The 27,821-nt window shown below is 36.7% G+C and overlaps 1 protein-coding gene across 1 annotated transcript in view; it reads left to right on the forward strand.

Annotated features, from left to right (window-relative positions):
- Positions 1 to 27,821, forward strand: part of LOC145279888 (ferric reductase 1-like) — a 459,209-nt gene that overhangs the window by 623 nt on the left and 430,765 nt on the right. The window lies entirely within an intron of this gene.

Genomic DNA, 27,821 nt, shown 5'->3' on the forward strand with positions numbered 1-27,821 from the left:
AAAACCCCTAATAAAAGATTAATAAATACAAAATTACAGAATAATTAAATAACACCATTTTTTATAACAAAATAAGAAAAGGTTTATTTCGCATTAAGAAGGATTGTGAAAGAAAAAAAGGGACAGTCCTCGGGTGTTCTACCGTCTGGAAGCAGAAAACTTGAAGTGTGCCCAGGCTGCTCAGTGAAGTAGTCAGCCTGGGGGATTAAGTGGACAGAGAGCGAGAGGAGAGAGGGTTGTGTGCTTTGGTGGTCTGGGGCTCCTCTGATTGCTGCAGGATTGTTCCTGCCTGACAGGAGTAAATAGTCCCTTAAGGGACACATAGGATTAATGCGCCCTTGTAGCTGACTGGTCAGTGCGTGGTTCGTGGCCGCATAACTTAGCAGGGGGGGGGCATTAATTCACGAGAAAATACTCTGTTATGGTGATTGCTACTATACCCCTGCTTAGGCGGAAAGCCGACAGTAAAAATAAAAAAGCAGCAAAGAAAATATATAGCAAAATAGCAAGGCCACCCGGCGTTGTTGGGGACCGTATAAAATAATCAGAAAATTTTTTAACATACCTGTCATTCTTAGGATAGATGAAGTTTTTATGTGTATGTATCATTTGCCATCTTGAGCAAAAGAATATTTTACCTACCCTAGGACGAGTATTAGACAATAATAAGTAGTGTTGGGACGATTCCTAAATTTTTTCCGATTCCAGGAAAATGTTGATTAACGATTCCGATACCAAGTACGACTCCGATTCCCGTGGAATTGTTGTTTTGAAATATAGCATTATATAATCAAAAGTTTTTGTGTAGCGAAAAAATTTGGTACAGTGAAAAAGTGGAAATTGTGCAGTCACACACACGCGCGAGCGTATACACGCACGTGCGCAAATAAACGAACCTTTATTCATTTCAATTTCCCCGTGCATTTTGCACAAAAATAAGTTCTTCCAGCAACGGCACAATCTCAAATACGCCCAGACACTTTTCTCACAACAACAAAAGTAAAATGAACATAGTTGGCGACAGTATCACGTGATACAAGCGACCAATGAGAAAATTCAGGAGATTATCTTTTTAACGCTTTTCCAAAAACCAAAATATTAGCAATCTTGTTTTGGGGGCCGACCCAAAATGTATAAAAACGCATCAAACAGTCTTCTAGGAGGAATTCATTCCACTCATTCAGTCATTTTAGTCGTTTTCCTTTCTTCTCGCTTTGACAACATCAAAATACAATTAAGGGAATTTCGAAAACGATTTGATTTTTTTTCATTGAAGATAAAAGTCAAAACAAATACTTTTAACCATTAAATTAATAACTATCAATTTCAGAAGTTAGTTTATATATTAAAAAATATAAAGAAAAAGTCATGATTAATTTAACAAAAATACATTAACATCAAATTCCAAGGGGAATAACATGTTTTGTTTATCTTTGTATATTCATTTTTTTTGTTTTATTTTCTCTTTATCTTTGATAACTCTTTAAAATTTAACTTTTTTTTTGCAGTTTCAATCGCTAACTGATTTTTATTCCACTTTCTAGAATATTCTTATTTCTAAATGAAATTTAAAAATAACTAAATCTTTGATTAAATTTTTAGCCTTTTATATTCAATCATCTCAATTATCACTATTTATTTATTTGACTTTTTGAATAATATTTTTAATAATAATAATGTTATTTTTTTAATCTAAATAAATTGGTTTATTTCTATATTTATTTTATTATATAATTATATACTTATCGTCCTTTAATATTTATTCTTATTTAATGTCTTAATTTACCTCTTTATTTCTATATAAAATGTAAGGGTTTGTTTTACTGTACACAGTACACAATATAGAACAAATATTATCAAAGGCAGATAAGTTACTTTTCTACCTAACTGGATATGTTTTAGTGCTGTTATATTAGGAATAAGCGTATGGTGGGGAGATAGAACCAGACAAACAATATAGGTTTAAATTTTAAATGATTGATTTCTCAATCGTTTATTAAAAAAAAAAACTAAACGAAAGCAAAAACAAACTAAAGTGTTCAAAGTTTGTAAGGATGTGAGAATATTCAGCAAAGAGGATTTTTGGCATGAAGTTAATGTTTGTAATTTCTTAGGAGAGAAAAGTCGGGCGCTAATAGAAAATGTGATGAAATAAGAAATGTAAATGTTAATTCTCGCTGTTGGTGCTTCCGTGTGGAGAAGTTGGTGAATGATGCGCGCGAAAGTGATTTTGTAACCTCAAGAAAAAGAAATCCGAGATGCTGGTTGATTGAGTGTAACTAATAAAAAAAAGAATAAAACCAAATGACACCTCCTTCTGATTTAAAATGCACCGCATTTATTTTTTTACAAAAACAACAACGTGAATAGACAAAGGTTCTTTCGAAGTCATTATGATTAAAATGTTAGATGAAAGTCCTTCGTGAAATTAATAAGATTAGAAGGTAAAAATCCTGTGTGAAAATAATGAGATTATTTTAAAGTTTGTGTTTATCTGGCGAAGTTCGCCTTATTTAAAAGTCCCATGAGGAAAGTAATTCGTGTGGAAAGTAATTCGTTGTTATTAATTAGAAAATGTGCGGAGTGGATGCGTGTGTGCATCAGTGATTTTTTAGTGTCCGCGTGGCGTGTGTAATCATGGTGTTGACGGCTTTGGCAGCGACGATGTTGTGAAGACAAGAGGCATGTTCTCATGTGTCGTCGAAGCAATAAGAAAGGAAGAAGACTGAAGTGACTGAATCAACGAAATGGACTGAATTAATTGAGTTAATTCTAGAAGACTTTTTGATGCGTTTTTATACATTTTGGGCCGGCCCACAAAGCAAAATTGCTACTGCTGATATTTTGGTTTTTGGAAAAGCGTTAAAAAGGCCATCTTCGAATTTTCTCATTGGTCGCTTGTGTCACGTGATACTGTCGCCAACTACGTCTGCCAGAAATATGTTCATTTTACTTTTGTTGTTGTGAGAAAAGTGGGTGGGCATATTTGATATTATTATTGAAACTTATTTTTGTGCAAAATGCGCGGGAAATTGAAATGAATAAAGGTTCGTTTATTTGCATATTTGCGTGTGTAACTGCTGTGGGTGTCGCCTGGCCTTTTTTGGGGAACTGACTTCCTCCACAAATAATAAAAATGAAAATAAGAAATCTTATGTGCAACACAAACGGAGGTTTATTTCCGGAATAGAAATAACAAACAATAACAAGCAAAGCCTAGTTGTCAATATTTCAGAGTTCTTTTTTTTTTTAGTTAATATGAAAGATGGAGAGTCTCTTTTTTGTGTGTTCTTTGAATGTTCAAATATGTAACAGAGACAATATTAATGTTCGTCTGTTAAAAGAGAGTATTAATGCACGGAGCAGTGGAAATGAAATAATTGATGTTTGCACGCGTGGCAAGTCCTAATGAGAAAGCGTTGAATGAGTCGGAAGAGTTTAAAGAGACGAAAGAATGCTCGAAAGGCTAAGAGACTAAAGAGATAGATTTTGTGTTTGTGCATGTTTATATATGATTTGATCGTCTCCAAACGAGCTCTAGAAAATCAGTTTTAAAATATGTCCTAGGAGGAATTCCATTGGACGGAAGACATCACATGGGGTGCTTTCAACTAGGTCCGCACCTTTGGTATATAAAGGTCACGCCGGAATTTGCGTGAGTGTCATTTTTCATTTTTTTAACGCGCCGAAACAATTAATTGCACTGCGCGCCTAAATTGTATTTAACGATTTTAAATTTGAATATTAAACTGTGCCAACTGGCACAAATACTCCCCCCAGATTGGAAAAAAAAAGTTTTTTTCAATATGTAATGTATTCCTTGAAATGTTTCGGCCAGTGGACTTTCCTACCCGTTTTTGTCGTGGGTTTGGTGTCCTCGTCATTTTCTGCTGGACTCCCATGTTCTAAGGGAATTTGTTCTGGTGGGGAAATTGTCTGAGGGTATTCCTCAATGTATGCTGGTTTAATTCGGTCGATCACGATGTTGTCTTTCCTGTCTTTCCGTTGGACAGTAAAATATTTTTCACTTCTGTCCAAAACTTGGTATGGTCCAGTGTAATTTGGACAAAATGGCTTTTTGACCGTATCATTCCTGATAAACACAAATTTGCATGTGTGAAGGTCGTTCGGTATATATGTTTGTTTGTCAGCCCTCCTGGTGGGGGTAAATTTGAGAGAAGACATTTTGTTCTTTAATTCCGTCACAAATGTAGCCGTGGGTGAAATATCTGTGTATGCATTAAAATACTGTCCAGGTAGTGTGACTACGGATCCAAAAACTAGCTCTGCTGGTGTGCTTTGTAAGTCTTCTTTTATTGTGTTTCGGATCATTAATAGGATTAATGGTAAATTATCTGACCAGTCCGCGTTGTTAAGACTCGTAGCCAAAGAAGTTTTTAGCTGTCTGTGAAAGCGTTCGACGAGGCCGTTTGAGCAAGGGTGATAAGCAGTAGTCTTTATGTGGGTTGTTCCCAACAATTGGTTGAACTCTGCGAAGAGTTTCGATTGAAATTGCGAACCTCTGTCCGTTGTGAGTATTGACGGTACTCCAAAAATTGCTATCCAGTCTTTTAGTATTGTTCCAGCTACTGTCGCCGCCGATGTGTCTTTCACGGGTATGGCTGTTGGCCATCTGCTGAACCTATCGACTATGGTGAGAATGTGGGTGTGTCCTTTTGAGGGCGGTAATGGCCCCACCAAGTCAACATGGATATTGGTGAACCTGGCATCAGGCGCACTGAAAGTGCCCAGCGGTGACTTCGTGTGCCTGTGTATTTTATTTTTCTGACAGGATACACACGTCTTGGTCCAATTTCGAATATCTGCATTCATATTCGGCCAAACAAAGCGGTCTGTTATTATTTTTACGGTGGCTCGTTTGCCTGGATGCAACCTATTGTGAAAATGTAGAAAAACATGTCGTCTGATGCTTGGCGGTATGTATGGACGCGGTTGTTCTTTTGCTGTATCACAATAAAGTGTTGTTACACTAAAAGGTACGGGCATTTCCTTCAGTTGCAAAGACGTTTTCTGTTGTACGTCAGTGAGTGTTTTGTCCGTCTTTTGTTCTTGTGCAATTAATTCCATAGTTAACGAACTGGAATTTAGTGAAGTTATTGCAGCTCGTGATAATGCGTCCGCCACGATGTTTTCTTGCCCCTTGACGTATCTGATGTCTGTGGAATATTGGGCAATATAATCAAGGTGTCTGATTTCTCTTGGACCATATTTATCTACATGCGTATGCAGTGCATATGTTAACGGTTTATGGTCAGTGTAAATATAGAAGTTTCTTCCTTCTAACAGATGTCTAAAATGTTTAATTGACAAATAAATTGCTAATAGCTCCCTTGAAAAGGTACTGTACTTTGTCTGTGTCTTGCTCAGTTTGGCTGAGAAAAACGATATAGGGGTCATTGTATCCCCTGTCAGTTGATGTATAACTGCTCCTACAGCTATGTCTGGCGCGTCTGTTGTAAGTGTAAGCTTCGATTCTTCGCTGTCCTTAATATAATTCAATTTTGTGAAATTGACTAAGGCAGTTTTAGCTTGATGGAAAGCTTTTAAAGCTGATCCTTCCAGTTTTAATTGTTGGTTTTTCGTTTTGTTCTTCAATAATGACGTTAACGGTGCAAGGATTGTGGAACAGTTGGGTAAAAATCGTCTGTAATAATTAATTATACCTATGAAGCGACGAACTTGTCTAACAGACGTAGGTTGTGGAAAATCCGTAATGGCGCTTACTTTTTCGGGTAATGGTGATATACCATCCTTATCAATTGAATGTCCAAGGAAGTTTACTTCTTGCTGACTGAAAATACATTTGTCCAAGTTTATTTTTAAACCGTAATGGGACAGTTTTTGAAAAACTTGTTCCAAGTGTTGTTTATGTTCGTCGAGGTTTCTACTAGCAATTAGGACATCGTCCACGTAAGCGAATACGAATGGAAGGTCCCTAAAAACCTCGTCTATTAACCTTTGGAAGGTTTGACAAGCGTTCCTAAGTCCGAATGGCATTCTGACGAATTCGTAAAGTCCAAATGGTGTGGTCAGTGCTGTTTTGTGGATATCTTCATCCGCCACCGGTATTTGGTAATACGCTTTTACTAAATCCAGTTTGGAAAATACCGTGGCATTTTGCAGTCCGATTGCAAAATCGTGAATGTGTGGGATAGGGTATCTATCCGGTACAGTTTGTGCATTTAATCTCCTGAAATCGCCGCATGGACGCCATGTTGTCGTGTCTGCTTTCTGTACCATGTGTAGAGGAGATGACCACGCACTTTTAGAAGGTCGGATAATTCCTTGTTGCAACATGCGTTGAAATTCGTCTTTTTTGTATCTTGTACTTATCCGGCTTCAGACGTCTGGGGGTGGCGTAGACGGGTTGTCTATTCGTTTTAATATAATGCTTTGCATTATGTTTAATATTATCCGTGACTTTGAATGGCTGAGTAAGTTGTGGGTATTTTTGAAACAGCCGACGAATGTACGTCTCTTCAGGTAAGGCAGAACTAATCCCAGTAGACTGGTATCTTGTGGTGATACCTTTAATTACGATTTTTGTTTGGTTATCAGTCAGTGTGCGACTAGTCATGTCTACCGATAGATTAAACCGTGCTAGGAAATCTTCTCCTAATATTGGTGTCGTCTCGTTGGCTATGGTAAAAATCCACGGAAATGTGCGGCGCAGGCCAAGATTGATGTCTAAATATTTTTCACTGTATGTCGGTATTTGTGTGCCATTAACTGCTTGGAGGTGGTAAGGCTGTGGAATAGCTTTTTGTTTACGTAGAGGTGGTATCACGCTGATTTCAGCTCCAGTGTCTATTAAGAAGTTATATCCGTGATTATTATCACGAATATAAAATAGACGACCTTTAGTGGAAAATCCAGCGACAGTCGTCGTCTCTACTGGCCGGAATAATCGTTTCCCTGATTCTTGTTTTTAAAAGAACAAGGATAAGTGCAACGCCGAGCTTGTGTGCCGAATTTTTTGTGGTAAAAACAGATTTCGTTCGCTCGTTCTCGTGTGTTGCTTCGACCTCTACTAAGACTTCGTTTTCGGTAGTTCGATCGTTTATTAAATGAGTAACGATGGTTTATTTGCATTAATTCCTGCACTTGTCGAGTGAGATTTTCGACCGTCATTTTTAGTCCCGATATATCGTCGTCGCACGTCTGTTTCTGCTGTGCTTGTGCTGAGTTTACTTTGCGGTGCCTCAGATTTTCATGAATTCGATCTGCCATATCGGCGAGTTTTTCAATATTTGTCTCTTCCGTTGTGGGTGCTAGAATGTGTACTGTTGTGTCTGGAAGTTTATCCAGCCACAGACTTCTCATTATATTTTCGGACATTTTGTTGTCCCCTAGCAATGTACGCATGTATCGCAAAAGTTGTGACGGAGTGCCATCTCCCAATTCTACTTGGGTGAAAAGATTGCGTAACCTTGTTTCGTTTGAAAAGCCTGTCCGTCGTAAGATGGCCTCCTTAAGTTTGTCATATGGGTTGTCTTCTGGCACATTCGCCAATAAATCCGCCACCTCTTCGACGACGTCTGCCGGGAGTTTTTCCACCAAGTAACAGTATTTGGTTCGTTGAGACGTTATCCGCTTTACGTCGAAAAGGGCCTGGATTTGGATAAACCAGGTCTTTATGTTGGTAGGATTAAATGCTGGTATATTTACCGTTAACGTTGCCAGAGGTTTTTCAACACAGGAAGGTTCCATGTTTGTTTTCTTCGCTCGAAAGTGATTTCAAAGCCTTTAAACTGTCAACTGACTTTTTCCGAGGACGCGGAGCTTGAAACTGTGGTCGAAAACAAATTGTCGCTTTTGCCGCTGAGTCATGGTTGTTTAATAGCTTATAAGATTCCGTAGTGCATATGATTTCTGCGTCGGGTCACCAACTTGTGGGGGTCGCCTGGCCTTTTTTGGGGAACTGACTTCCTCCACAAATAATAAAAATGAAAATAAGAAATCTTATGTGCAACACAAACGGAGGTTTATTTCCGGAATAGAAATAACAAACAATAACAAGCAAAACCTAGTTCTCAATATTTCAGAGTTCTTTTTCTTTTTTTTTTTGAGTTCATATGAAAGATGGAGAGTCTCTTTTTTTGTGTGTTCTTTGAATGTTCAAATATGTAACAGAGACAATATTAATGTTCGTCTGTTAAAAGAGAGTATTAATGCGCGGAGCAGTGGAAATGAAATAATTGATGTTTGCACGCGTGGCAAGTCCTAATGAGAAAGCGTTGAATGAGTCGGAAGAGTTTAAAGAGACGAAAGAATGCTCGAAAGGCTAAGAGACTAAAGAGATAGATTTTGTGTTTGTGCATGTTTATATATGATTTGATCGTCTCCAAACGAGCTCTAGAAAATCAGTTTTAAAATATGTCCTAGGAGGAATTCCATTGGACGGATGACATCACATGGGGTGCTTTCAACTAGGTCCGCACCTTTGGTATATAAAGGTCACGCCGAAATTTGCGTGAGTGTCATTTTTCATTTTTTTTAACGCGCCGAAACAATTAATTGCACTGCGCGCCTAAATTGTATTTAACGATTTTAAATTTGAATATTAAACTGTGCCAACTGGCACACTGCATACCCTTTTGAATGAAGATGGTTATAAATAATATTTTTTAAATTAATTTCTTAATTTTACTTAAAAACAAAATGTAAACATATATAAACAAAATATTTTAGAAACTAATTTATTCATTTTAAATAAAAATTGATTGTAAAGAATTTTTTTAAAATAATTATTGAAAAATATTGCAGTGCTTACATAGCTGGTTCTTTGGGCTAATAGGGGTGCCTGAAACCTTACTCCAAAACGAAAAAAAACTTTAGTGTTTTTACTATTTTAAAGCGCTTTTTTTTAAGTTTGAAACACAAGTAGTTGCTAGTTAACTTAGAACAACGAGGGCGTATGGTAGAAATTCTTCAGAGTTTAAATGTAGTGTAATGCTTTTATTGGGGCCGAAAAAAGTTTTTCAGGCACCATATTACTTCCTATTTACTTGGCTCCTCACCAGGGCAGAGTTAGACACAAGGTCGGTTTTGAATGTAGAGAAGCATTTATTACTAAAAAACGAAATGGTGAAATATAAAAGCAAGTTAAGCTAAAAGTAAAAAAAAAAAAAATATCTTTAATTCCAAGAATTAAAGAAAGAAAAAAAATTCAAAGAAATTTTGAACATTTATTACTTACATAACGAACAAGTGAAAATAAAGGCAAGATCAGTCAACGTAAAAAGGAAAACAGATTTTTTTTAAATAGCAAAGTTCAAATGTTTGTTTGCATAAAGCAGTTCAACGATTTTTTCTTTTTAATAAAGAATTTTTTTTTGTAAATAAAACCATTCGGAAAGGTTAATTTACTTTCTATATTGATCATTCAAAGGGTCAATAATGGTAGAAGCACCGGTGTCACATGTCATGTGACCTAACTGTTAAGATTTTTCAGAACGAGACTCGTCTGCTGGACCTTCTAAAAAGTAAGTGATCCATGTACATGATTTTTGGAATATGACAACTATACAAATATATATAAACATAAAATTCATAATGATCAGTTAATTAGTTCAACAGTGAATCCAATACATATAAATATATAATCATATACGTATACTAATCATTCACAATGATCGATTAATTCGTTTAGGAGTGAATCCAATGCATAGAAATATATAAAAATATATACGTAATTAAAATTCATAATGATCGGTTAATTAGTTTCGGAGGGAATCCAATACATAGAAATATATAATCATATACACATAATTAAAATGTATAATAATCGGTTAATTAGTTTAGGAGTCAATCCAAGACATCCTAATATATGATCATATACACATAATTAAAATTCCTAATGATCGGGTACTTAGTTTAGGAGTAAATCCAAGACATAGGAATATATAAACATATACACATAATTAGAATTCATAATGACCTGTTAATTAGTTTAGGAGTAAATCTAATACAAAATGCCATTATTTCTTCTATTTACGTGATTTTTGAAATGTAACAAAGCCGATATATCATATATATTTTGAATATTACATTTTCATTACGTAAATCAAAAACATTCTTCCGTATTTTTTTATAAAATTGTTCTTGTGTATTTATTACATAACATTTAAAAATCAAGAATATCGGAATATAAAAAAAAAGAAATGATAGAGCTTGAAACCGCAATACTTGTGCTAGTAATCGGTCACGCTATCCACTGCACTAAAAGGACAACTGATTTAACAACGTTATAAAATATCTAAATAAATATGTCTCTTTTAAACGATGTACGCATGGGCACAACGACGCCATAGTGCTACGCTCGTCAAAGTGTCATTTCTTTCAAGTTTAAAGCCCTTACCAACTATTTTAACCAAGTCAATACCTACAATAAAATTCTGCACCAAAAATGCAATCTTTTGAGCTACTGCACGCCGTCCAACGACCATCGGTCTAGGAAGAGATACAATTTGAAAAACGGAGGCAGACACACGCACACACACACACACATACACACACACACGTAGACATAGTGAGATTTATATATTAGATAAGTAGGTCTATTCGATTTACAGAAAAAATTTTCTTCTTTTGTGTAAAAAAAAATGTTCTGACTTTTCAGTGAAAATTATTTTATAGGGAAATTGTTTTTTTGTTTTCGCAGGAAGAGGGTAAAAATGTCTTTTCTGTGAAAAGTGTTTTAAGATGTTCATTGTTTAGGGAGGGCAGGAATTGTACCAACGTTCTTTCTTATATGTACAGAGTCTTACGCAATCTCTTTGGCCAATGTACCTGTTGACCACTGCATGTGGTGGTGATGTAATTGTCTTCAAGTGTATATTAATGTTGTGTGTTTATAGGTGGAATGTATGGCTTTTGTTTTCGTGTCGAGAAAGGCTCTTTTCACCTTGTCAATAGTCACTGTATCTCACACACTAACAAGCTTTTCACTCTTGACATAAGTGGTAAAAAATCCGTTCGATGTCCAGTTGGTCAATCTCGCTCATTTCTAAGCAGAGGGTCAATACATCCGCCTCCAGATACAATGGCACCGGGCTTGCCACTTTCTATACCTTTTGAAGTTTCGCGACCAACCTTCACTTCTTCAGCCATCCATGCTATTACGTTTCCCTCACCAGTAAATGGCTTCACCATATCGCTGCTTAGTCGTATTTTCGCCATGATAACGACTGAAATAGCTTGGAGTGTTGAAATTGAAGTTTTAAACTGCCAAATACCGTTCCATGCCCCCTCCCCCAAAAAAACTGTTGTATAAATCTTTTTGGCCACATCTCGTATTGTGTGTGGATTCTTTTGGGGTTATTTGGTGAGAGATGTTTGTGTTATTGAATCCACTTTGTGATGAGGTGATGTGATAATTGAATTGAACTTGTTTATGTTCTAGTTGTTCATAGATATGGTCAGAGTCGGGAAATCTTAGGTTTGGATCTTTCGCAATTATGTTTGATTTCATAATGCGGTTGTTTAAAAGTTCAGCTGAACTTGGAATGTTGTAGTTGATTGTTGTGACTACTGCTGTGAAAGTATCTGCTTCTGTTGCTGTTCTTTTTTTTAATTTTTATTTTATTACATTATCACCCCAAACAAGGCACATTGCCACTTTGTTACTATCAGGAACATAAACATCAGGGGTACTGTGTAGGAAGTTGGGTAGCAAGATTTCGGTTCACGTTGCACTTGAACTTCTGCATGTCAGTACAGTCGGGGTAGCAGGGACCTGGAAGGGAATTCCAAAGTCTAGCTGTTCTGGGGAAGAAACTACTGGAGTAGAAGGCTCTCTTACATCTAGGGATCTCTACTGTGAAAGGGTGGGATTTAGCTGCTTGTCGGGTTTGTCAGGGGTATTTATGTCGATGGAGCACAAGTGCTTGCAGTTTGTCAGAGCATTCAACATTAAAGTACTTGTAGAATAGGCAGAGGGATGCAACATTTCGTCGATGGAACAGAGGCTGAAGTTTAGCTGACAGTTCAGGATTGGTGATTCTCTTTTGAACCTTGTCTAGGAGCGAGAGACTAGTGGCAGATGCACCAGCCCAAATATGACAACAATACTCCATACATGGGCGAATGGTGGCCTTATAGAGGTATAGGATACTTTCAGGCGTTAATAGCTTTCTAGCATGGTAGAGAGTGCCCGCCCCTGCAAGCAAAGATCATTGCTCTTGTGGCAATCTTCTGGTCCATGTAGGCGCAACCCTACAGGGGCCAGCTGGCAAATCACTATCCAGCTCCCATTTCCCACCTCTCGGGAGCTGGTCCCCTTTTTCCCTTCCCCCTACCCTTCACTCCTCACATTAAAAATCGGCCTTGTGCCTAATTTGCTCGGTGGGGAAGCAAATAAATATCACCCACCCCCCTCGCGGGGCACCTTTGTGGCCTTCGGGCCAAGATCAAAGTGTAGTATCTGTTCCGGCAGATGCTGCAAGCAAAGATCATTGCTCTTGTGGCAATCTTCTGGTCCATGTAGGGGCAACCCTACTTGAGCCAGCTGGCAAATCACTATCCAGCTCCCATTTCCCACCTCTCGGGAGCTGGTCCCCTTTTCCCTTCCCCCTCCCCTTTAATCCTCACATTAAAAATCGGCCTTGTGCCTAATTTGCTCGGTGGGGGAGCAAATAAATATCACCCACCTTCTTCGCAGCGGTCCTGGCAATGTTGTCAATGTTCCAACTCATGTTTCCTGTGAACGTTAGGCTGAGGAGTTTAAAAGATGTACTTTCAGATTAAGAGTCATTGGTCATTGCTATTGGCAGTAGGGAAGGTTTCTTGTAATTATTGAAGGAAACATGTTCAGTCTTGGCAACATTGAAGGTGACCATCCATTTTTGTCCCCATTTCACTACAGATTGGAGGTCTTCCTCTAGTGTTTCTGCCATTTCTTTAGATATGTGTTCATTTGTTTTCCTGTCGTGTCTGTTATAGAGCGTGGTATCATCAGCATACATACCCATCTCACAGACACTTTTGTCAGGGAGGTCATTTATGAATATTAGGAATAACAGAGGTCCAAGGATAGACCCCTGAGGCACTCCCGCATTTATATTATATTGTTTAGATGTACGACCGTCAAGGACAACCTGGATTTTTCTCTTATGTAAGAAGGATCTAATTATGTTATGTATTCTTCCAGTGATGCCGTATGATTTAATTTTCTTGAGAAGACCCTCATGCCACACCCTGATATACCTAGAGCTACCGCTCTACCCTCCTCCGCTTTGTCCAGTGACTGGTATATACGTTCTGAGATTACAGTTAGGATGTCTGCTGTGGAACGGGCTTGCCTAAATCCATATTGTTGGTCAGTCAGAAGTTTAGCATCTGTAAGGTGATGGACTAGAGCTTGGTTAATTATGGTCTCAAATATTTTGGCGAACAGTGGGAGGAAGCTAATCGGGCGATAATTTACTGGGTCAGTTCTTTCGCCAGAATTCTTGAAAACTGACACTACAGAAGCAGTTTTCCAGCAGGCAGGAAAGCTAGATTCATTAAGGCATTTGTTGTAAAGTTTGGAGAGAACTGGAGCTACTTCGGCAGCGCACTTTTTTAATAGCACAGCCGGGATGAGATCAGGTCCACCTGCTTTTGCAGTTTCAAGCTTTCTTATGATGGCATGCACCTGAGCAGGGGTGATTTTCAAATCATCTAGTGTAGCGTCTATCTGCAAAGGAAAGTCAAGGAGGGGGTGGTTAGCAGAGTAGAGTGTAGAGTCTGGCAAGCATGTTAGCCTTCTCAGTTACAGAGCAAACAACCTCATGATTGTTGGATAGTGGGGGGATTGTTGATTGCCCATTATTTACTACACTGTTGTAGATTTTCCATAAGTCTCGGGTTCCTAATTTCTGTGCTTCAATGCGTTTTTTGGTGGTTTCCATAAATTCTCTCCTAGCTGTCGCTATTTCTTTCTTACATTTATTTCTGGCTTCTATATACTTCTGCCTGTTTGAACTGGACTTATGTCGGTTAAATTTGCGGTACGCATGCTGCCTTTGCGCTATGGCAGCTACACAAGTTGAAGTGAACCATTGGGGAGAGTGGGGTTTGCTATAGAGCGTCCCTGATGAGGTCCCTGATGGCTTCCCAGACAGCCTTTTTTATAATATCTCGTTGTTTTTGAGCAGTGGCTCTTTAGTTTTGGCTCTAGAGTTTAGGGCGATTTCAACCATTACCACTGCATGATCGGCGTTCCCAAGAGGGCTGGTGGCATTCGTTACACAGTCATTGGGAACTATGGTCAGAAATAGATTTAGAAGTGATGCATGTTGTTCTTGCTGGTCTGGGAAACGAGTTGGAAACGTAACCATCTGTGATAGGGAATGAGATGTACTAGAACTGCTTGTTGCTGTTGCTTTTGCTGCTGTTGTAATTGTTGTTGAACCAGTACCTGTTGGGCCAATGGATCCTGCTGCTGTTGCTGAGAAAGAACTTGATGTTGGCCAATAGGAGAAAGTTGCTGTTGAGTTAGCATTGCTTGTTGTCTTTATTGGGCAAGTTGGGCAAATTTCTGCTGTTTTTGTACCAAGTCTTGTTGTTGAGCAGTTGGGCTGGATTTCTGTTGGCTTAAAGCTTGCCATTGTTGTTGTGCCAAAAGTTGTTGGGAAATTGCTGTTGAGCCAAGGTCAGTTGTTTTTTGTTGTTGTTGTTGTAGAACAAGTGTTTGTTGCTGGGCTAATACTTACTGCTGCTGCAGAAATTTGGCATGCATCTTTTGAGGCTGTGCAATGAAGGGTAATTAGTTTAAACTGCTCTAGCGATCGTAGTCCTGGGACTGCTGGCCCTTGTACATCTACAATATAAAAAGTGTTGTTATGCCAGTCGGAATTATTATATTTACATGATATTTTAATACTATCGTAACATTTTATTGGTGTTCCATTATATGCTACCAGGTTCTTACTTGTTTGGTTTGTTAGATTTAGAAAACCATCAGTGTTAAATTTCTGTGGGAAGATTCTACGAAATATAGAAATTGGAAGTGTGTTCTCCTGAGTTCCCGTATCAATTTTTGTTCACAACTTATGAACTCCAGTTTTATGCTTACATATACATAGGCTTCATCTCTCTGAGTGATAGAGAATGTCTTAATTCTGTCAAAACTTAGGCTTACAGATTGTTTGTCTAATTCCTGAGTGTTGTTGCTATATATTGCATCGGTTTGGATGGATTGCCTTTTCCTGTACTCGTACATGAGCCTTAATTGTTTTAAACGTAGGTTAGAAGCTACGTATGTTTTGCCGATACAAACAGTTTCTTTCAGTGTTAGTGTGTTAATGTTCTTGATAACTCTTTTTGAAAATTTGGAATGGAGTGCTAGAAATAATAAGTTCAATTATTCTGTTGTTGTTCCATATCAGATAACGAACATCTCTGTGTGAGTTGTCTACACCTATTTATAAAAATCATCTAACGACTCTTCTTTTTAAGACATTAGTTTTAACCAATTACCCCTGAAGTTTTCTTTTGGTTCGAGCTGTTCCATGAATGTGTTGAAAATAATTTTAGGAAAACGTTTTCCTTCTTCCATGTGGTAAACGTAATAAGTCCTTCGTTACCTCTTTGCAACAATATATAATTTACTTACTGTTCTGTTTTTATTTTGTTAATAATAAAATACAGTTACAACTGTTGTTCAAAAAGCCTAAAAGTTTCTGCGAGATTTGGAGTGTCCAAGTCCATGACAGCTATAATATCGTTATGAGACATCGTAGAGATTGTTAACAGAAAATTCAAAATGGTGGTTAATACGTGTTGGGTTGAAAAATAATGAAATAAATATCTGCTATGTTTTGGGGGTACCCGGAAAACTCGTCCCTTTTTGCTAGGTAGGAAAACTGGTCCCTTATTGATAAATATCGATTGAAAACACATTTTATGAACTTTCTTGAAGGAGATATTGTTTTTAAAGGCGAGTACGCACCCCATAATATTTTTTTAATTATTTTTAACTGTTGTTTTAAAAGATAAACTTCATCACGGAGTCAAGACACGAAAAACGAAACCATATATGTATTTTAAAAAATACTTTTTTTTGACACTTTTTGTGTTATTACGAAACAAAAATAAAAGAAAGAAAACACGTATTATCAAAGAAAGAAATTATTTTATTTAGAATAATTAATTTAGTTTAAGCAGTTCTTGTGTTATTACGAAACAAAAAAAGAAGACAGGGTACTTATGTATTTTTGGTACCGCGCTGAAATAATAACGTTATTATTTCAAAAGCAATTCTTAACATGGGAAGAGTATCGTTTAAAAGTCATTTCGGGGTTACTTCTGCAGTATGCAGACAGCGGCTATTTTAAGGAGGCAATAACTTTAATTTCTTCTTGGTCAAAACACGGCAAGCAAGATTTTTTCCGAACAGAAAAATATTTGAAAATCAAAATATTTATTGTATCAAAATGCATCAATATATATATATATATATATATATATATATATATATATATATATATATATATATATATATATATATATATGTAAAAACATTTATTTAAAACTCTGCGTAAGAAAATATAATTTTAATAAAACAATTTTGTAATGAAAATAACATTGGGGTTTTATGAAGTAAAATACCTCTTTCTTTTTTTTTTTCGAACAAATAGATAATTTAAATGAAACATTTTTTAATTAAAGCAACTTTGAAGGGTTAACAACAAATTAATAATTTAAATGTTTTTTTGACCGAGAAGCGCCATCTGACGACAGTTTAGTGAAGCGCGCCAAGAAAAGATGGCCGCCGTCCGCATACTCCACAAGTGTTTTTGTTGTTTCATGAACAAAAAAAGTGTTTAAACTAAATTCATTTTTCTAAATAAAATATTTGTTTTATTATTTCCTAATACAAGAAGTGTTTTTTGTTGTTGTTTGTTTAACACAAGAAATGTTAAAGGCTAAAGTATTTTTTTTATAAATATATGATTTCTTTTTTCGTGTCTTCCGTTCGATTTCGTTACATAATCAACCGTATCCACTTCCGGTGGTTTGATTTTTTTCCGAACAGTGATCTTGGACATTAACTAAAATATACAAATTTATTTTCTTTTGGAAGGGGGGGGGGCTCGTTTTAAAACTATATCTACCTCAGTATTTTCTTTAATTTTCTATTTTTGAGCGATTATCGAGACTCCTAAGACGTGATCCTCTCATGTCAGACAGTTTTTGTTCAAAAATAACACTCGGCATTACGTTTTTTTTTTTTTTTACTAAATAAACTCTTTAAAATAAGTTGAGCATCTAAAAACTTACAAAGCTAGGTAGAAAACGAACACTTAGAAAAATCCATTTTTTTTTTTTTAAACAAGTAAAAATATATTTTTTTAAATATTATAGGGGGGTATAGTTTCTTTTAAAAACAATTTTCTTTTTGAGGATGAGACTCTTTTGAAAACTAAATCTCCCTCAATATTTTCTTTAATTTTCTATTTTTTAACGATATCGAGACCCCTAAGATGTGATACTCTCATGTGGGAGATTATTTCTCGTTCTCACGTAACCGTCGACGCTGCTTCTTTGTTTTTGTTTTTTTACTGAATAAACGGTTCAAAATAAATTAAGCCAGTTAGGCAGAAAATTCGATTTTACCCTTTTAAAAACAACAGTAAATAAGTATAGATAATTTTTAAATATTATCCGATAGGTAGTCTCGTTTTTTAACAGAATAAGCGTTTTGAAATAAGTGAAACCACTAACACTTAGCCAGTTAGGTAGAAAACGGACACTTAGAAAATCGATTTTATTTTTTTAAAAACAATAGTAAACAAGTAAACAATTTTTTTTTTAATATTATGGGGGGTATAGTCTGTTGCGAACCAGCATATAAATATCCTAACTCGCTACAAAAGAAAATAATGAAACGAATGGAATGAAGGAAACAAAACTCAATTGCTGGATAAAATAAACATGTCGTTTATTTTCTGTCGAAAATAAAATGGTTTAGGTGAAACACGTGTTCATTCAGGCGTTGACGACTACATGCGTGGAAAAGAAAGGAATGAAGTTGAGGACGAGAAATAGCCGTCCCGCATGTAGAAAGGGAAATAGAAAGGGAGTGTTTGCCTCAGCAAAATTATGCGTTCATAATAGCAGTCGTCCACGTGGAAAAGTCTTCAAGCCAAGCGCTATGGACGCCGAACTTGCCTGGGTTCATCAACTAGGCAAAAAGGGGAGAAAAGAGGAAGTCAAATAGTGTTGTGGACTTTTATATCGGGGTGAGTGTTCTGACTGCGCATGTTCTAGAAATTCCTTTCAGGGGAAGTGACGTTTCTCATGTGTGCGTACTTGTGCGCGTATGTGTGCGTACATGTGTGTACGTTAGCGTGTGTGTGTATGCACGTGACTGTGAGTGTATGTATGAGGATGTGTATATGCGTGCGTGTGTGTGCGTATGTACATGTGGGTGTGTATATGTGAGGAAAAACATGTTCGAACAAGTCTCTTTTAAAAACAATATCTCCTTCAAGAACGGTCATAAAATGTGTATTCAATCGATATTTATTCAATAAGGGACAAGTTTTCCTACCTAGCGAAAAGGGACGAGCCTTCCGGGGACGAGTTTTCTTTAATTCGTTTTGGGTATTCCGTGTGGGGCAAATATATACAAACAATTAAATATATATATATATTAATTATTTGTTCGGCTTCCAGTTGAAATGTTTATTGCCTGTTGTTGCAAGTAGAAATTGTTTTGTTTTGTTTTGTTTTTGGGGTTTTTTTTGGGGGGGGTCGTTTATTCGGTCGGTTTCCAGTCGAAGTGATTTTTTTGTTACGGTCACTGATGTCCATTTTTTGTTACGGTCATCGATGTCCATTTATCTAAAATGAATGTTTCATCCTGGCTGCCACCATGTAGAATGGTTGTTATATAATGTGACAAAGACATATCGTTTTATAACTAATGGTTTATTTATACATATATACATGAGAGCAGAAGCGTACGTGTTAGTCAACCCATATCCAAACGTGAAGCGAGTTATATTGTCTCTATTCATGCGCCAAGGATTTAAATATATTGCGTGTATGAAAATAGTTCCATTATATCACTACAATAATCACTACCGCTATTTATTTTACGTTGGTATCGTTTGAAAATCGAGGAAAACAAGAGGAATACCGTGGCGTGAGAGTACCTGATCACAACCTTCGTTAAGATGGTTTGTCTGTCCATTAGAAAAGTGACGTCATGCTAGTAGTACACGCAAGTAAGATCTATCAACCAGCCAAACTACCGATAATAAGTGAAAGTTATAAAAAAGGCACGGTAAAACTTTTTAAAAAGCATTGAAAAAGAGAAAATAAGGAACACGATTTATATAGAAACTAGACAATATTAAGTAAACCAGAAACACAAGAATTAATTCAAAAAGTAAAAATTGTGTGTTGTTTCTGTGTTAAAAGCAAATAAACATAGCATTGTTTCATGGATTTTAAATGTTAAAATTCGTTTATTATTTTTATTGTGAACAATTTGAAAACAATTTTTGGAACATATTTATTCAAATAAAATAAAAAATATATGGAGTCAAGTAAGGCCGATAATATATATATATATATATATATATATATATATATATATATATATATATATATATGTATATATATATATATATATATGTATATATATGTATATATATATATATATATATATATATATATATAATTATTTACTATAATAATTATTAAATTCCGACACACACTAGTGTTTCATCCTTTCGGGAATCATCAGTGCTGCAGAGTATCACGATTACCGCCAGCCGGGATAATCAAACCTGATAACGAAGCCATCTCTGACTCCATTAGCAAGGAACAAATTCGTACGGCCACCGTCAACTGCAAAAAATATCGTTGAAATTTAAACATTCATTTTTTTTAATGTTTTAACATCTGTCAGATTGTGAAGAAATGTTTATCCACTTCTTCCAGTGGAATTTAATTATTCGTAGCTAAATACAAGTTACATATATCAAGTAAAACACTGTAACAATTAAGGAACAAACAACAAAAAAAGGAGAAAGGATAAATCTAATTTATTGAATATAATGTTAGAAAGAAAAGTTTGTGACTCATAGGGCCGCCAAAAATGTTCATCTGGCTTACAAGATTTCTTGTAGCAGTAACTGTTGAAGGGAGAGTATGCAGGGGAATAAAGAGGAAGAAAGAGAGAGAAAGAGAGAGAGGGTGCACTTGCTGTAAGGTAGTTTTATCTGAATGGAAACAATGAAAAAGTTCCTTATTTATAAGAAATCAGAGTCCTTATTTTAATAGTTATCAGTCCTTATTTTAATAGTTATCAGTCCTTATTTTAATAGTTATCAGTCCTTTTTTATGTACAGACTCCTTTTTAGAATAGTTCTTAATTCTTTTGACAATATCTTCCTTAGAAGGTATTTTTGTCGTATTTCCTTTTAGAGGTAATCCGCGTTTTCTTTTAAACACGTTTCCGTGTTCATTTTCCTTTTCAACGACCTGGCATGCCTCTTCACGAGGTTGAGAAAGTACATTATCCAAAATGAACAAATCCTGGTTCATTAGAGCAAACAACGACCGAATAAATCCTTCAAATAGTCTCTTTCACGAGGATTAAAATCCCATGTGATAGCAGAATATCTGAGTTGATTTTTCAGTTTTCTTAGAAAAACCTTCTTGAGACGAATTTTCTTCATTTAATCCATAATTATCTTTTTCTTAATAATTATAATATACTGTCCCCAGGATGCTTTTGATTAGAAACATACGATCCTTAAACAGCTAGCATTAAACGCGTACCAACAATCAAAACTCTGAAGACAGGAAATCCTATAAACAGGTTTATTGAAAGTACATACGGTAAAAAACTGAAAGAAACAAAAAACAAAAAATAAAACATTGTTCAGAATACAAAGAGAAAAAATTCCAGAAACGAGAAGTTCTAAAAGGGCTGAATGGGGAGTCGTATGTGTAAGGAAATCAACAACACAGCTAGAAATAAGGAGGCCGGGCACGTGGATAAAGAAAATAAACAAAGTTCGAAGTTAAAATGAAATGATATAAAAAAAATAACGTTATGATATTAAAAAGTGTCTTTAAGAAGGGGATAAATAATGTTTCTTACCGGAGATGGCTTAAAACAGCGAAGGATTATAGAAGATAAAAAAACTGAGCCATGTGAGGCTAGAAAGGCAGCTAACGCCGATCAACCTGCCGGTGTCGAGTCAGGGGAAACTCTATAAGAAAAATATCCGGCCAAGGGAGATAATTGTCTATGGGATAAAATTAAGAGACATAATATATAATGTTCACGCCTCTCTGCCATATTTTCATTCAACAATTTTAATGTCTTGTTAGGACAGAGTTGTAGATTATCTTCAATAATCCTGCAGATCTCGTTTTTCCTTGAGACCTTAAAAACACGTACTCGATATATCCTTCTTGAAGTTGTCATTTCTGCAACTGAAGATATCAATTCAAAAAAAGTCCAACACGAGTTCCAATTTGGTGCAAAAACGTCCCTTCCAATCAACGGGCATAAGGCAGTCACATGACGTAAAAAGGGAGAAAAAAGGCATGATAGTTAGGGAAGGGTCAGAAAGGAAGGAAGAAAAGAAAGAGCAAAAGGAAGGAAAAAAGAAACAAAGATGGTGGAAATAATTTCCACAAGTGATTTATAATTATAATATCATGATCTGCTTATGCGAACTAAAGTGACCGGTTTTATTTCAACTGTAAAGTGCTCAACGATAAGAAACAATTTTCTTAAAGAGACTGACATAATTATTTACTATAATAATTATTAAATACCTTTTTTTACAAAGAAGTCACCACTTATCAAGGCCCAGATGCCTTTCGAGGATAAGGGTTAAAGAATGTATAGTAGTCAATGGGACAATATCGTAGTAATCGTTAGAAGCGGAAATTTTGATAAATTGGATTACTTAAGGGGAAGGAGCATCAAGAACTTGTTTATGTCGAACTTGAAGACGACCATATTGTAGTCAGCTAGAAAGCAGGTAAATGGAAGAGAGTTCCACAGGTGTGCAGTTCTAAGAAAGAAGCTTTGTTCATAGAATCTACGTTTATGTTTAGACAGATAACGAGTGGGGGAAATTATTGGTAGTGTTTTCAGCTAGGCGAGTGTTTGGCGAGGGAGAAGGGGGCCATAGATTGGAGCTCAGACGAGCACTCGCCATGAAAATAACGATAAAACAGACAGGCTCACAATATCTCTTCTGTGAGATAGAGGTTGCAGGGAAGAGAAAAGGTCATCCCCTACTAGACTATGAAGCCTATTTTGAACTCTGTTGAGGCAAGATAAGCTGCTTCTAACAGCTCCTGCCCAGGTGTGGCAACAATACTCCATCCTTGGACGTACCTGACTCTTATATAGATAGAGAATTGCATCAACAGTGAGATATCTACTGAATTGATAGAAGGATCCCATCATTTTTCCAGCGACCTTGGCAACAAATTTGATGAACGTATTCCATTTTAGATCAGGAGTAAAGAAGCTTGTCAAAACATAGAGCCTCACCAAGACGAGAGCCATTCATATCAATTGATGCCAGATGGGGATCAGAGCATTGATGATGTAAAGATAGAAGCTTGGTTTTAGATGCATTAAAATTAACCAGCCACTTTTTTCCCCATTGTACTTCATGCTCAAGATAAGAGGAGCAAGAACCAGAGAGGACTTGGTCATTTATAGCCATTGATGTGCTTACATAGATGATAGTGTTGTCAGTATAAATGTCTACAAATGATTTAAGAATGTGATTTGGAAGATCATTGATGTAGATCAGGAAGAGAGTTGGATCAAGGATAGACTCCTGAGAGACTCAAGCATTAATACTATGAGCTTCTAATTTCTGCCCATCAGCCACTACTTTTATGGATTTATCAACGAGAAATGTGTGGGAGCCTTTTCTAGTCTCACATAAAAACACACGTTCACATCTCAAGCCATATTTCTTGTCATATACATACGCACACACAAACATACGCGCACATGTACTCACAAGAAGATATATTCACATTCGCATACATACACTCACATTCACGTGTATACCCACACATGCTAACATATGCACATGCACGCACAGATGGACAACATAACTTTCCTTTCAAAGGAAATCCACACATGCGCAAAAGACCACCGGAAACAATTATAAAAGCAAGAGCAAAAAGCAGCATCTTTCTTTTTTGGACCAGCTCTCGAGCTAAGAGGTTCAGCGAACCAGCCGCTTCCCTTTCGGAGGCACGCGCCCGTGCTTCACGCCACTCGCTACCATGTGGGGCAAAAAGCTAACAAACAGTACGTACACTTTATACGCTTTCTCTCTCGATGAACTGGATTGACATTCTCACTCTCTCTATATATACAACTTGTCCCTGAGAATACCTTCGCGTAGCCGACTGCTAACATGGCGTGCAGTTTAACTGTTGTCAACCCTCTATCTTTGTTTTTGTGTACACGCTGGACTATCATTCCAATTTCCACTACATTACTCACTCTTCCCATGCGCAAACAAACGATAGTGACCGTACATACACCTTACACGTTTTCTATCTCCATGGCCTGGATTGACTTTTTCTCATTCTCTCTCTATACTACAATAGACTTTCCTCCTCACCAGTTAACAGCGAGAGATGCACACCAAACTGAATTGACTTTCTCTCTTTATCTCTCTACGACAATAGACTTTCCTTCTCACCAGTAAACAGCGAGAGACGCACGCCAAACTAAACACGTGTAGTACCCTTTTCTTTCATTTGTTTCTTCACAAAATAAATCCTAGTTCGTTTAATTCAAGTAAACGCGTTGTTCGTTCCTTCCTCAAAGCAATTCATTTTTCCTTTCTCAATGTAAATCATTTCTCCTATTTTGTACGACTGGGGGATATGTATAATATATCCACCAGTCCACTACAAATGATTTAATAACTGAGAAGACATTTCCAGCTATACTGTAACTGGAGATCTTGTGAAATAAACCTTTATGCAATAGCGTATCAAAGACCTATTTTTAGTAGACATTAAATACAGATTTTATTTATCAGCATTGCTGATATATCTATAGTGAAGCAAAGGTTGATTAATCTCTAACCATAGCTCCTCTTTTGAATTGGCATTGCTTAATTAGTTTATAATGAAAAAAGATTGCTTAATCCTTAACCGCAACTCTTCTTCTGAACCAACATGGTTTAGTGGATCAGTAGTGAAGCAAAGGTTGCTTAATCTGTAAACCGCATTCTCTTGCATCACTGCTTAAGCTTCTATAATTTTATTTGGGTAGTTTTAGTAGCACTTTGGAGGCCCCCGATTTTATTTTGTCACTCTTTATTTAGATGAAGACAGAATCTTGCAAATCTTAATATGTTGAAATAGAGACGGGGGAGAAGAAATTTGTGCTACCGTTGGCCGGATAAAAAATTGTATGATTACATTATTACTTTTCCTAATTCATATATTTATATAATTACCTGGCATCAAGAATGTTATTGTGGTTTGTTATATTCAGCGTTGTCTACGAGCAGTCAGTGTAATTACATTATGTATTACATTTTGGAGGAATAGCTATAGTAAATGAATTGCATTATTACTTTTTCAACACATCAAAACAAGATGAAGGAATAGCTTTTCTGGATGGAAAAATAGGGGAAGGGAGAGTGAGAAAGATAAAGACCCAGTTAGACAGAGAGTGAGAGAGAAGTTTTAACATAAAAAGTTAGTGACATTCACCTAGGTGAGCTGAATTGACTTCCATTAAAGGAGGGAGTATCATGGGAATATCAAATTCACAAGCATGTATATGCTGGTCAGGGGAGATTACGATGTTTGTTTGTTTTTCGTTTATTTTGTTTTTTATACAATTCTTGCAAGGAAGTGTCAAATGGTCGCCCATCTGTTTCTGGTCAGACTCAACATTGTTTAAATTCAGTGATTTGATGAGAACCAGTATGTCAACGTGATTATGCCCTATTTAACGTCTTCTAATTAGTTTTTTTGTTGCCTCAGCATTTTTGTATCAAGGTTGCGGAGGCGGATGGTAAAAGTCCGACTCCGACTCATAGAATTTTTGACTCCGACTCCGACTCTGACTCCTTTAATATCTACGACTCCGACTCCCGACTCTGACTTCAACTCCCGACTCCGACTCCTTGACTCCTTGACTCCTATGTGGAAATCTATTCTCCAGATCCATATACCAGCCTCCCACATCTATTCAGCATACATTTTATAATTACTTTTCATGTATATCATTTTTGACGTTTAAAATTCACTTGTATGATAAATATACTCACATATACACTATAACAGATTTATTTATTTATATTTTTACTCACGTCTACCCCCTTTGATGTAAAAGGCTGCTATTTGGGACTATGTCTAAGAAAGATTAACAAGATGTTGGTTTATGTAACATTTTAACTTCTGCATAAGAGAAGTAGGTAGCAGGAAGGGAATTCCAATGTCTAGCTGTTCGAGGGAAGAAACTATCAAAATAGAAAGATTTCTGGCATCTAGGGCCCTCAACAGTGAAGGGATGAGATCTTATTCCTAAGCGGGTTTGTCTGAGATATGTATAGTGAGGGGGTACAAGTGCAATGAGTTCATCAGAACACATTCCATTAAAATATTTGTAAAACAAGCACAGAGATGCAACATTGCGGTGATGAGACAGGGGCTGAACCTTAATTGATAGTGGGACCGATTAGATTGACAACTGCTTTTTGGACCATATCATGTGATAACAATACTCCATGCATGTGCGAATGGTGGCCTTGTAGAGATACAGGATAGTCTCAGATGTGAAAAGTCTTCTACCTCGAGGAGTGTAGCTTAGTTTTACTAGCATTAAATGTTACCATCCATTTTCGGCCTCATTCCATAATGGTCTGGAGGTCATTTTCTAATGATTCTGCCATTATCTTAGATTTATGTACATCTGTTCTTCACTCATCCATGTTATAGAGTGTTGTATTATCAACAAATATACCATCTCGGACACAATATTATCAGGGAGGCCGTTTATGAATATCAGGAATAATAATGGTCCAAAGATTGACCCCTGAGGCACTCCTGCATTAAAGTTATGCTGCTAGGATATACGTCTGTCAATGACAACCTGTATGCTTCTATTGTCTAAGATGGATCTAATTATATTAAGTGTACGTCCAGTTATAACGTACGATTTAATTTTCATTAGCAGCTCTTTGTGCCAGACTTTGACAAAGGCATTGGATATATCAAGAGCCACAGCTATGGCTTCACCATCCTTATCCAGTAGATGGTAAATGCGTTCCGAGATGAATATTAAAATATCTGCAGTAGAATGACATTGCCTGATTCCATACTGTTTGTCAGAGAGAAGATTTGCTTTTGCGAGGTGGTAAACTAGTTCTTGATTAATTAAGGTCTCAAAGATTTTAGCGAAGAGGGGAAGAGACTAATGGAGCAAGAATTGAGAGGGTCTATTCTTTCACCAGAATTTCTGTACACTGGTACCATAGAGGCCATCTTCCAGCTATTAGGGAAGCAAGATTCAGCAAGGCATTTATTGTAGAGCTTGGAAAGTATAGGGGTTAGTTCAGGTTAACATTTCTTAATTAGTATAGTGGGGATGAGATCAGGCCTTTAATGCGTCTAAGTTTTTTATGATATTGCGGACATCATAAGGGGTGATCATCATCTAATGTGGCTTCAGTCCGCATAGAGAAATTTGGGAGGGAGTTATTTGTTGGCTCTAAGGTGGAGTTGGAGGCGAATTGGCAGGCAAGCAGTTCTACCTTCTTCATTGCCGTGCATGCAACCTTCTGAAGAAATTACTGATTGCCCTTTATTCACTACATTATTACAGATTTTTCAGAAATCACGAGTTCTTATCTTTTCCAATTCTATGCGTTCCCTAATTATTTCAGCATGCTTTCTTTTGATTGTCGCTATTTCTCTTTTACAATGATTTCTAGCATCTATGAATTCTTGCCTATTTGTACTTGACTTATGATGTACAAACTGGTGGAATGCATGCTGTCTTTGTGCAATGGCAGCTGCATAATCTGTAGTGAACCATTGGGGGGGGGGCTTGCTATATTACTTCTGTGTGGAAACATGTGCTTCAATGCCCGTTTTGCACCATTCAGTTTTCTCATTGGCACACTGTTCAGCAGGAAGTGTTCTCTAATGGTTTCCCAGTCAGCCCTGTTGTAGTACCTTCTTGTTTTGAGCAATGATTCCTCGCCTTGAGGTTGGGATTTAAATGTGATGTCAACTAATACCACTAGGTGGTCAGTGTTTCCGAGTGAACTGTGGGCATTAGTCACACAATCCTCAAGTACTGTGGTGAGGAATGGGTCTAGAAGCGAAGCCTGCTGAGGGTCACGATCTGGTTGGCGAGTTGGAAACATTACTGTCTGTGTGAGGAAATGGGCTATAGAGAAGCTATAAGTAGAGCATCCAGTTGCATCTGTGTAACCTTAGAAACCAAACCAATTTTTATGGTGGAAATTAAAGTCACCAAACACATTTTGGCATTACTATCCAAGGAGAGTGCTGCATCTATACTATTAGAGACATGACTGATTTGAGGAAAAACGGTAGAGAAAATATAAGTAACGCAGTGATGAAATGTTAGTCAAAAGCACATAAAAGTCTGGTCATCTGATTCAAGATTTTTCTCTCTAGTTTAAGGGAGAGTGCTACGAATATAGACTCCAAGCCTGTGCATATATCTATCCGAGTCCTTACAACAAAGAGGGGGGTATCCTGTCATGAGGGGATTGAAGATTGTAATTTTGCTTCACTTAATACCG

Source organism: Euprymna scolopes, chromosome 7, assembly GCF_053919585.1.
Source record: "Euprymna scolopes isolate OS-2025 chromosome 7, ASM5391958v1, whole genome shotgun sequence".
Lineage (NCBI taxonomy): Eukaryota > Metazoa > Mollusca > Cephalopoda > Sepiida > Sepiolidae > Euprymna > Euprymna scolopes.